Below are 12500 nucleotides of genomic sequence, written 5' to 3' on the forward strand. Positions count from 1 at the left end.
TCTGCGACGCAGCGTCACTAATCCTGAAATAGCTGAGATTATAGAGATTACCCAACAGACAACAATATCAAGAGAGACAATGAAAAGATAGAAAGTATGACTGGAGGGATGGAGGGATGAAAGGGGAGAGAGAGGGGGCGGGGGGGGGAGAGAGAGAGAGAGAGAGAGAGAGAAAGAGAGAGAAGAGGGGGGAGAGAGAGAGAGACAGACAGAGAGAGAGAGAAGAGGGGGCAGAGAGAGGTAGAGAGAGAGAGAGAGAGAGAGGGTAAAGTGTTTTGGTTTCTCATTCTCAGAGATTAAACATTCAGAAATCTCAGCATCTAATCAATGAATCAGAGTCAGTTATTAGTAACGATCACTAAACTAAACTGATTAAGTCTCACAGATGTTGAACAGATGTGAGAGGAAAACACACACCTGCCTCTGCGGTTTGCGTGTTTGCTGAGTAGTTTCTTCAGTCCTCCATGTTTGAAGGCCTGGTGGTGATCAGCTGGAGCACCAAATGTTATGACCTCATACCAAACACCTGGAGAGAGAGAGAGAGGGAGGGAGAGGGGGAGAGAGAAGAGAGAGAGAGGAGAGAGGGAGAGAGAGAGAGAGGGAGAGAAAGAGAGAGTGAGAGAGAGAGAGAGAGAGAGGGGACAGAGAGGGAGGAGGAAAGGGAGACGGAGAGAGAGAGAGGGGGAGAGACAGAGAGAGAAAGGGAGAGAGAGAGAGAGGGATGGAGAGAGAGAGGGCGAGAGAAAGGGAGAGATAGAGAGGGGGGGGGAGTGAGAGAGAGAGAGGGTGAGAGGGAGAGAGGAGAGAGAGAGAGAAGGGGGAGAGGGAGAGAGAGAGGGAGGGAGAGAGAGAGAGGGCGAGAGAAAGGGAGAGAGAGAGGGGGAGAGAGAGAGAGGAAGAGAGAGAGAGGTAGAGAGTTAGAGAGAGAAAGAGGGAGAGAGAGTGAAAGAGGGAGAGAGTGAGGGAGAGAGAGAGAGAGTTAGAGAGAGTGAAAGAGGGAGAGAGAGAGAGTTAGAGAGAGATGAGATGAGATCATAAAACATTGTGGCATCTGAACAACAAAGATAAAAAAAAAAGGAAGCAGTGGAGTAAGAGAAGAAATGAATGAAAGTAAAACCAGAGACGTACCTGTGGTGTCTGGACATGTGACCTCCATCCTCTGAGTGTGAAGGTTGGTGGGAACAAACTGAAGGTGTCGGTCTGACTTACTGGTGCTCGACTTAAAACAGGACGAGACTGATGGAAAGATGGAAAAACACAATTTTAAAAAAATGGAGAAAGAAACATTACGAGGGCTGAGTATCATTTAAAAGATTATGATACCAATCCAAGTTCCCCTTAAAGTGATTCTGGTGCCAGCTGAGTCCTTCATTAGATTCCCATTAACATATTTAGGTCTCTGTCTTTAGAGCAGGGATGTCAAACATGCGGCCTGTGGGCCAGATTCGGCCTGCCGAGGAGTCCAATCCGACCTACTTTCCTTATTCCTCCCTTCCTTCCTTTCTGACTTCTTTTCCTTCCTTCCTTCCTTCCTTCCTTCCTTCCTTCCTTCCTTACGGTCTTCTTTTTTTTCCCTTATTTTCCTTCCTTCTGTATTTCATTCCTGTCTTCTCTTCCTTCTCCTCCTTCTTTTCCTTCTTTCCTTCCTTCTATCTGTCCTTCCTCCCTTTCTCCCTTCCTTCCTCCCTTTATTGCTTCCTTCCTTCCTTCCTGTCTTCTCTTCCTTCTTTCTTCTAAAAGCTAACGTCTGCCGTTTAATTGACCTCACCTGAGAGTTTGTCGAGCTCGGCGAGTGTTTTCTGATAGCAGCCGAGCAGGTGGTTACAGTGGTTGATGACGTCATGGCGTAGTCCGTCCCAGTGGGGCGAAAGTTCACCGAGCTCCTTCACTTCTTCGACCCTGGGAGAGTTTTTTTTTTTAGTTTATTAAATAACAACAGATTCATTTTGGCATGACAACAGAAGAGCTCCTAGAACTGACTATAGAAGCTCTCCCTACATTTAAGAGTAGGCTTAAAACTTTCCTTTTTGATAAAGCTTATAGTTATGGCTCTTAGAGCTCTTAGCTTATGCTGCTATAGGCTTAGACTGCCGGGGGACTCCCATGATGCACTGAGCTCCTCTCTCCTCTCTCCTCCTCCCTCTCTCTCTCTCTATCCATCTATCTATATCCATTAACATTCATGTTCTAGTAATGCATTCAATAACCTAAACTTCTTCCCTGGAGTTGTCTGTGCTTTCTGGTCTCACAGGTAATCTGGGTCTGTAGAAGTCTGGATGAAAGATTCCAGTCCCTGACCTTCTAGCTTCATTGTTGATTTTCATTGTGCTTCTCTCCTCTATCCTTCATCTATCCTTCCTCTCTCTCTCCTCTCTCCTCTCCTTCCTCTCTTCCTTTCTCTCTTCTCAACCCCAACCCGTCGAGGCAGATGTTCTCCCACTCTGAGTCTGGTTCTGAGGTTACTTCCTGTTAAAAGGGAGTTTTTTCTCTCCACTGTCGCCAAGTGCTTGCTCATGTGGGAATGTTGGGTCTAAGTTGAAACCTGAAGAGTTTGGTTTAGAACCTGCTCTATGTGAAAAGTGCCTTGAGATAACTATGTTGTGATTTGGCGCTATACAAATAAAGACTGATTGATTGATTGATTGATTGATTGAAATACCTGCTTGTGTTCTCGTGTATGAGCAAGTTCAGTAGCTGTTTGGGTAAAGAGAACGAAAGCGGCGTCTCCGACATCTGTTCCCTAACCAGCAGCCACCTCTGATCCTCCATCTGAAACCTGTACACCTTACACACCTGAGCACACAGCACTGAACACACACACACACACACACACACACACACAAGGTAAGGAGGAAACAGTCATATAAAAGCACAGAAACATGAACTTACTACTATGAATGTCTACGATATATATAACGTCTCACCAGCTCTCATCATTGGACTGTTTTCTTTATCGTGAACAGAGCCGTGAAGACAATCACACAGTGCAGGACACTGGAGGGACAGACGGAGGGCAAACAGTGGGTGAAATGGAGAATAAAGACGTGACTGGTGACTCAATACACATCCATAAAACCCAACAAAACCTAAAAGCTGGGTACCACAGAGCAAAGTGATGTGTGTTTTTCCTCTTTACCTTGTGTTCAGGAGGAGTTTTATCGTCGCTCTCTCCTTCTATCTGCAGACGGGAGACCTTCACTTCCCCGACCTCGTTGACTCCGTCCATCGTCCTGAAGAAAACAAGTGAGTGTTAAGGAAGATGTTTGACTTCAGGAGGGTAGAAAATGATCTTCCGTGGTAAATTATAACTAGTGATAGACATCTGACAGCCCATTCCCAATCTTATTAACGCAACCCTCCGTTGACCCTCCAGCTCCCTCTGTTGATGCTAAGGTGACAAAAGCACAATGATTCTTGTTTTCGAGGGATTATACACTAAATAAAAATACTTTGATTATTATATTCGATTTCTGCCAATACATCCCCATAAATCAAGATAAACAACTAAAAATAGTAAGAAACACGACTTGCAAAGTAAAGTAGAAACTACTAGCAAATCAAATTGAGCTAAAAACCGCTAACTAGAAACAAAAATCATCTTGTGAGAAAAGGTTAAAAAACAAGATAACTATTTAGTAACAAAATGTAGAAAAAGATAGACAATTGACAACATTTTTTTTTTTCTAGAAACAAAACAAGACAACTTGCAAGATAAGGTTCAATAGAGACAGGATTGTAACTAGCAAGAAAAGGTTAAGTAGAAACGAGATAACTACTAGCAGGTCAAAGTTAGCTAAAAGCAAGACAAGACAAAGTAGATAACTAGCAAGAAAAGGTTAATTAGAAACAACATAAATAGTAAGAAACAAGATGACTTATAAGATGAAGATAATTAGAAACAAGGTAACTGATTTACAAGAATAACAAGAATTTTTTTTTCTAGAAACAAGACAACTAAAAGCTAACATGAACAAGATAACTAATGATAACCATGAAGACCAATTCACCAATATTTCTGCCAATAGATGTCCCTAAATCATATACACTGGTCATTTAACTAGAAACAAGAGGTTCAATAGAGAAAGGGTTGTAACTAACAAGAAAAGGTTAAGTAGAAACAAGATAACTACTAGCAGGTCAAAGTTAGCTAAAAGCATGACAAAGTATATAACTAGCAAGAAAAGGTTAATTAACAAAAACAAACAATTAAAGCATCTTCAAGAAAATGTTAAAAAAACCCAAAACAAGATGACTTGCAAGACAAAGATAACGATGAAAAACTAACTTGCAAGAAAAGTTAAAAAAAACCCACAAAAAACAAGATAACTAACTTGCAAGGATAAAGTTAGCTAAAAGCAAGCTGCAAGACAAAGTAGATAACTAGCAAGAAAAGATTAATTAGAAACAATTAAAACATCTTCAAGAAAATATTTAAAAAAAAAGATAACAAAGATAAGACAAAGAAAATGACAAAAAACATAACTACCTTGCAAGAAAGTTAAAAACCCCCCCCACAAAAAACAAGATAACTAACTTGCAAGGATAAAGTTAAGTAGAAACAAGATAATTACTAGCAGGTCAAAGTTAGCTAAAAGCAAAACAAAGTAGATAACTAGCAAGAAAAGGGTTAATTAGAAACAATTAAAGCATCTTCAAGAAAAGGTTTAAAAAAAAAAACAAGATAAACGAGATAATGTAACTAACCTACAAGAATAACCTGCAAGAAAATGGTCGAAACCAGAAAAAAAAGTATTTTAAAAAGTCTTAAAAAGCAAAATAACAAACCATGAAGAAGACATCACTATAAAGACAAAGCTTCCATGTCTCTACAGCTGTGAAGTATCTGCACACAGATCTGCAAACCTGTGCGAGGTATGTAGAAATATTCAGACACACCTGGACTCAACATGCCATGACACACCTATTGTACATTGCTTGCTTCCAGTTGGCACTCACCCTCTCCTCTCCTCCTCCTCCTCTCCTCCTCCCTTCTCTCTCTCTCTCTCTTTACTGTAACTCAGTCCATTTCTAAATTTCCTGCCTCACTCTGTGGCCTTCTGCTCTCTCTCTCTCTCTCTCTCTCTCTCTCTCTCTCTGAAGATATTCTGATTAAAAACAGGAAGAGATTGTAATTTTCTACTTTCCATGGGGGTGGGGCAACACACTACTCCTCTCACTTCCTTCTCTGGCTACAGGTATCATAGCAACGGCCAATCAGGTGACAACTCCTGGGGCCTCTGTGAGTACGGGGGTGAATATCAGTGAATATCAGTGTAGGTTGATACAGTAACCTTGAAACTAGCTTAAAAAGCCCCTACGGATGCGGATCAGGATATAAATGACACACTGGACCACTATGGGTACCAAACTATTTTTTGCTGCTTGTAGGCCCGCCCCCATGAAATGTCAATGACCGCAGATAAACTTTCAGCTTTCAACACATCATTGTGGAAACGGCTTTCTAGTGAAGTTCAAACATCCGACTGTAAGAACAAAAACAATGACAATGGATGAGGTCTTAAAATTAGTGATGTTTTTTGTTTCAGTTGAGCTGAATGGTAACGACTGGAGACAGACTGAGACAAGATGAGACCAACAGAGGAAAGACAATACATGGGATGTTAATAAAGTGAATTTTAGAAAAACAAATGTCCTCTAATGATGAGTCAAATAAAAGGTGTGATTACCTGAGGCTGAGAGAGATGTGAGGCTCCTTCGACCTGAGCAGATCTCTGATGGAGAAGGAAGTGAAACCAAGAAAGCTCCTCTGAGAGAGAAAGAGAGAGAGAGAGACTCATCACTTTCTGTGTTTGTGCTCTAACCGAGCAGTGATCGAGGTTATATTACAGCTCTTGGGTCACAGGAAGTTACGTGTTTTATATTTCAGTTCAGTGGAAATCAAGCTCGTAGACTTTGCCCTGAGTTTAGTGTCCAAGGCAGAGTTTTGGATTCACAGACCTGCAGACCTGTATGATCTAACAAGGTTTGGACCGAAGCATCTGAATAGGATGTCCGGCCATAAGTAGCTCAGTTCTGGGCAAAATGTTCCTGACTTGCTTTAATGTCTGTGAATGTTCTCATTCGTCCAGGTCATAGTTATCTCTGGGCAATTGAATCGGAAGGAAATGAACTATTTATACGTCTATGAAGAAGCTCGTCTGACTAACTGGTGGAAAAACCCCAAGTATTTAACTCTGTGGATGTGGCTCAGGTAACGCTCCATACGACAGTCGTCGGAGTCATGTGGGGCCAATTGTGAGCGGCTGTTGTTTTTGGAGGCTAAGTAGTTTACTCTTCTGTGTAGAGAAGAAAGAGCGGCATTGTAGATGGCGGATAGGTGGTGTCGCAGACCCCCGCCTCTGTTAAGGGATGGTTCTTCCACTTTTACATAGATGGCTTCTTTTACTCCTCTTTCAAACCATCTGTCCTCCCTATCCAAGATCTTTACATTGCTGTCCTCAAAGCAGTGTGCCTTCTCCTTTAGGTTAGAGCCCTATAAAATCTGTTTTATTTTTTCCCAAATTCCCTTTTTTCCGTTTTAATTTTTGTGAATTCCTTTTTTTTTACTAACAAAAACATGGTGTTTTGCAAAACAACAGTTCACCTGACACATAGAAGTCCTTCGGGAACTGCTCGGCTCTGTACTGAGGGGTTAGTGTCGAGTTTTAGAAGTTTTTCGCAGACGAAGACAGAGCCGTGGTGGCCAGCTGCTTCGCCATGCTTACATTGTTGTGAAGGGGGATGGGCTCAGTGTGTGGAGGGGGGGGGGGGGGGGGGGGGGCTTGTTGTGCCACCCAGATTCGCTTCCCTCCATGCAGTTTTCCCCCAGACATCGTTCCTCTTCCATGTGAAAACAGCATTTCCAGGATTCCGTGATCGTGGAAATCATAGGGCCCTACTTTAGGTGTAACAGCTGAAACTGGACCAGAGGAGTTAGTCCTTCTGTGTTTATGGGCCATACGTTTGTTCAAGGGTTGGTTGGTTGGTTTCATCAAGTCTTTGCATTCTTCGCTGCACTGGAAGGCAAATATCAGGTTACTTTTCTGGGTGTTTGGTGTCTGGTCTTTAGGGTGTACCGGTTACTGGGTTTGAAACATACAGGGATTTGGTGTTTCTCAGATACCCCAGACACAGATGGAATAACTGTGTTTTTGCATTTCCTCAGCACCCTCAGTCTCAGTGTTGGTGCTCTTCCTGGAGTGTGTTGCTGTTTTTACAAAGGTCCAACTGGGATAGCCACAGGTTTTCAGGGCCCCCCTCAGGACTGGGATAGCCACAGGTTTTCAGCTCCCCCCCTCAAGGTGTTTTTGTTCTTTCTCTTGGGCCTGAGTGATGGTTGGTACATTATCTGATACATTATTCTGGTAACACCCAGCTTGTGCTCCAGTGGGTGGTGTGAGTCAAAAAGTAAGTACTGATCTGTGTGTGTTGGTTTCCTATATACCCAAATGTGGAGGCTGCTGGTGAGGACAGGAAGAAGAAGTCTCTGCTAACAATCTCACAACACAAGGGAGTGATTTCGGACACGGCCATTGTATTATGTCTTGCTTTAAAGTTACATAAAGGGCTGTTACACCGTTTTTAAGCTGCTTTCTATTGTAATATTAATCAATAAATGGCTCATTCTGTCTGTCGAACACACACAAACACACACAAACACACACTTGTCAGTACAGGGTCAAGGCCGTGTACCAAAAGACCTCATCGCAACAGCATTAAAATCACTCTGTTGCTATGACGATAATCAGAAGCTCAGAGGATTACCTTGACGAGCGAAAGCACTCAAATCACCCAACACACACTAAGAGATACACTCACACACACACACACACACACACACACAGTTTCTTATGCTTGTATTCCTGTTATATTCTACTGTATTCATGTCAAATGATACTAATGGAGGATTTGATGGATATTTCATTTTATTGTAACTTAAATTCATCAGGTTGCCGCACTGAGATCAAGATTCTGTTTTTTCAAGAGAGAGCTGAAAACATCACATCGTCAAGCTTTTACTTTTCCAAAAGGAGATGAAAGATTTTAGTTTGAGGTCAGATCAGTTTGCAGATTATTCTGTCAGAGCTCATTAAACGATTAGTCAATCAGCAGGAAATGTATCGTAAACCTAGTCCGATGATTGTTTTAAGGCTTATTTTTTAAATGAAAACAATGCTTCTCTGGTTCAGGCTGAGTATGATCTGTTTTTTTTTTAGTCTTCTGTGACAGTAAATTAAATATCTTTGGGTTGCTGGTCAGGAAATATGAGGATCTCTCTGCATTTTAAGGCATTTTAAGGCATTTTTTAGGGAAAAGAACCGAATAGAGATTAGAGACACCTGCAAAGATTAGTGCGTATATAATAGTTTAAATAATTATTGCATTGTGATGTTGATGTCATTACAACATTTTAATGAGATAATTGATCTGAGGTAGTTTTGAAGTTTGAGTTTTTTTAAGTTTTTTAAAGACCTGTCATGATATCTACTTTTGTTGGACGATAATATATCGTAGAGATATAGGCTGGCTGGGCTCTCCCTTAGAGATAGGGTGAGAAGCTCAGTTATCCGGAGGGAGCTCGGAGTAGACCCGCTGCTCCTCCGCGTCGAGAGGAGCCAGATGAGGTGGTTCGGGCATCTAATCAGGATGCCTCCCGGACTCCTCCCTGGTGAGGTGTTCAGGGCACGTCCCACCGGTAGGAGACCCTGAGGAAGACCCAGGACACGCTGGAGGGACTATGTCTCTCGGCTGGCCGGGGAACGCCTCGGGATCCCCCGGGAAGAGCTGGACGAAGTGGCTGGGGAGAGGGAAGTCTGGGCTTCCTTGCTTAGGCTGCTGCCCCCGCGACCCGACCCCGGTTAAGCGGAAGAGGACGGATGGATAATATATTGTCTTAGAAATAATCGTGATATTATTGTTGATTAATTATTCACCAACTATTTTGATTATTTGAGTCATTTTTTAAACTCCAGTTTCTCAAATGTGAATATTTTCTGGTGTATTTTTGCTTTTTATCTGCATTTAAAACAAGTCGACGACTAAGAAGTGATATCGGGAAGTCCAAAAATTTGACCCACATTAGCTGAAAATCAAAATACAGTCGAGCCACGTTGAAAGAAATTCAAAAACGTGAAAGTTGTGATGATGTAAGATGTAAATGTTGCTGTTCGGCAGCAGCTGACTGAAAGCTGATGAAAATGTTCATAATGAGAGTTTGTTCATCCGTGGTGAGTTTCAGGTCTGTATCATTTGATTTTCCGATATGAGAACGACAGCTGAAACTAGCTTTCCGTAACCTTTAGTATTAAGAACTAGCTTTTTTTGTTTTGGACGATATGAAACGGAGAAATCTACTTTATTATCTCGCCTGATAAACAATGAATCTATTATTATATTAAAACAGTTGTTGATTAACCTTCCTGTCGTCCTCCCGGGTCAAATTGACCCGTCTGTTCTGACTCTTCCTTCTTTCCTTCCTTCCTTCCTTCTTCCTTCCTTCCTCCCTCCTTCTCATTTTCTTTCCTTCTTATCTCTTTTCTCCCTTCCTTCTTTCCTCCCTCCCTCCTACCTTCTTTCCTCCATCCTTCCTTCTTTCCTCCGTCCTTCCTTCTTTCCTCCCTCCCTCCTACCTTCTTTCCTCGGTCCTTCTTTCCTCCCTCCCTCCTACCTTCTTTCCTCCCTCCCTCCTACCTTCTTTCCTCCGTCCTTCCTTCCTCCCTTCCTTCTTTCCTCCCTCCCTCCTACCTTCTTTCCTCGGTCCTCCCTTCCTTCTTTTCTCCCTCCCTCCTACCTTCCTTCCTTACTTACTTCTTTCCTCCGTCCTTCTTTCCTCCCTCCCTCCTACCTTCTTTCCTCGGTCCTCCCTTCCTTCTTTTCTCCCTCCCTCCTACCTTCCTTCCTTACTTACTTCTTTCCTCCGTCAGTCCTTCCTTCCTCCCTTCCTTATTTCCTTTCCTTCCTTTCCTCCCTTCCTTCCTCATCCCCCTTTCTTCCTTCTGTCGTTCCTTCCTCTCTCTCTCTCCTTCCTCCCTGCCTTCTTTCCTTTACTCCCTTCCTTCCTTCTTTCCTTTACTCCCTTCCTTCCCTCCTTCCTCCCTCCTTTCCTTCCTTCCTTCCATATGTCCTTCCTCTCTCCTTCTCTTTTTCTTTCCTTCTTCTCTCTTTTCTCCCTTCCTTCTTTCCTCCCTCCCTCCTACCTTCTTTCCTCGGTCCTTCTTTCCTCCCTCCCTCCTACCTTCTTTCCTCCCTCCCTCCTACCTTCTTTCCTCTGTCCTTCCTTCCTCCCTTCCTTCTTTCCTCCCTCCCTCCTACCTTCTTTCCTCCCTCCCTCCTACCTTCTTTCCTCGGTCCTTCCTTCCTCCCTTCCTTCTTTTCTCCCTTCCTCCTACCTTCCTTCCTTACTTACTTCTTTCCTCCGTCCGTCCTTCCTTCCTCATCCCCCTTTCTTCCTTCTGTCGTTCCTTCCTCTCGCTCTCCTTCCTTCCTTCCTTCCTCCCTGCCTTCTTTCCTTTACTCCCTTCCTTCCCTCCTCCCTCCCTCCCTCCCTCCTTTCCTTCCTTCCTTCCTTCCATCTGTCCTTCCTCTCTCCTTCTCTTTTTCTTTCCTTCTTCTCTCTTTTCTCCCTTCCTTCTTTCCTCCCTCCCTCCTACCTTCTTTCCTCTGTCCTTCCTTCCTCCCTCCCTTCTTTCCTTTCCTCCCTTCCTTCCTCATCCCCCTTTCTTCCTTCTGTCGTTCCTTCCGCTCTCTCTCCTTCCTTCCTCCCTTTCTCCCTTCCTTCTTTCCTTTACTCCCTTCCCTCCCTCCTTCCTCCTTCCCTCCTTCCTCCCTCTCTCCTTCCTTCCTTCCTTCCTGCCTTCTTTCCTTTACTCCCTTCCTTCCTTCTTTCCTTTACTCCCTTCCCTGCCTTCTTTCCTTTACTCCCTTCCTTCCTTCCTTCTTTCCTTTACTCCCTTCATGCCTTCTTTCCTTTACTCCCTTCCTTCTTTCCTTTACTCCCTTCCTGCCTTCTTTCCTTTACTCCCTTCCCTCCCTTCCTCTCTCTCTCTCTCTCCTTCCTTCCTTCCTCCCTGCCTTCTTTCCTTTACTCCCTTCCTTCCTTCTTTCCTTTACTCCCTTCCTTCCCTCCTTCCTCCCTGCCTTCTTTCCTTTACTCCCTTCATGCCTTCATTCCTTTACTCCCTTCCTTCTTTCCTTTACTCCCTTCCCTCCCTCCTTCCTCCTTCCCTCCTTCCTCCCTCCCTCCCTCCTTTCCTTCCTTGACTCGAACACAACAGCCTGAAAGGACTAAACTCATGTGTTGAACACGTTGAGCCGAGGTGTGAATGAGTCACTGATCCTAAAAGTAGAAACATCGACCGACAGAAACACAAAAGGAAACAAATACACAGGATATTGAGACGTTAACTTAGCAAAGGCCGTTGCTACATTTCCTAGTTTGCAGCTGTGTGGTTGAGGTAATACACACACACACACACACACACACACACACACACACACACACACACACACACACACACACACTGAGCTAATCTGTCTCATTGAGTTCTTGGGTAAAAAACAAGAGGCTTTTAAGATTACACATTAATCCCCATCAAACCCAGAAACACACACACACACACACACACACACACACACACACACAGACACACACACACACACACACACACACACACACACCAAATTCCGTCACATTCACTGTCTGTATGTGTCTGTGTATGTGTGTGTGTGTATGTGTGTGTGTATGTGTATGTGTCTATGTGTATGTGTATGTGTGTGTGTGTGTGTGTGTGTGCGTGTGTGTGTGTGTGTGTGTGCACTCCCCTACCTGTCCAGCAGAGGAGCTGTTGTCACTTGACGGACAGAAACATTTATTGCACGACATCATCGTTTTCTGCATCTCCACAAAAAAGGCAAAGAAACAAAAAACAACTAAGAAACCCCTTCCTGTCTTCTTCTTTTTCTTCTTCTTCTTCTTCTTTTCTTCCTCTTCCTGCTTGCTTTGTATTTCCTGTTTTAAGTTTAGATCAGCCGCAGACTTTTAATACATAAACTGCTGATATTCACTTCCTCAGCCCCAAAAATAAAAACTTGTGAGTCTCACTCATCAAAGTCATCAAAGTAGAAATGTGCTTATAGAAACTTCTGAGTGGAGCTATGAAAGACATTTATTGAGCTACTAAAGTGTCAAAGAGCTTTAAAATAGTATTAGATGATCATTTGTGCAAATTAAATATTATATACAAAGTGAAACTGTGCTTTTAAATACAAAAAAATATATTTGATCTGATATATTTCAGGGAGTTTCCAGCCTGTTTGTTCTAAGCTGTGACCTTTGACCCTTATCTCCACCTGCTTGTTGCTTCCTATATAAAAAATATCCTCTTTATAAGTATTACCTAAGTTCTTTAAAACAAGGACAATAAATTAGGACTTTTGTTTTTAATATTATTACCAATATAATCCTGAAGTTTTGCTTCCTAAAACAGAAAAAAACTGCTTTT

The 12500-nt window shown here is 43.0% G+C and overlaps 1 pseudogene; it reads right to left on the minus strand.

Annotated features, from left to right (window-relative positions):
• LOC128383572 (type II inositol 3,4-bisphosphate 4-phosphatase-like) overlaps positions 1–11889 on the minus strand; it is a 16849-nt pseudogene extending 4960 nt beyond the window's left edge.
• Between the last annotated feature and the right edge of the window lie 611 nt (positions 11890–12500).

The sequence above is a fragment of the Scomber japonicus genome, chromosome 22 (genome assembly GCF_027409825.1).
Source record: "Scomber japonicus isolate fScoJap1 chromosome 22, fScoJap1.pri, whole genome shotgun sequence".
In the NCBI taxonomy this organism is placed as follows: Eukaryota; Metazoa; Chordata; class Actinopteri; order Scombriformes; family Scombridae; genus Scomber; species Scomber japonicus.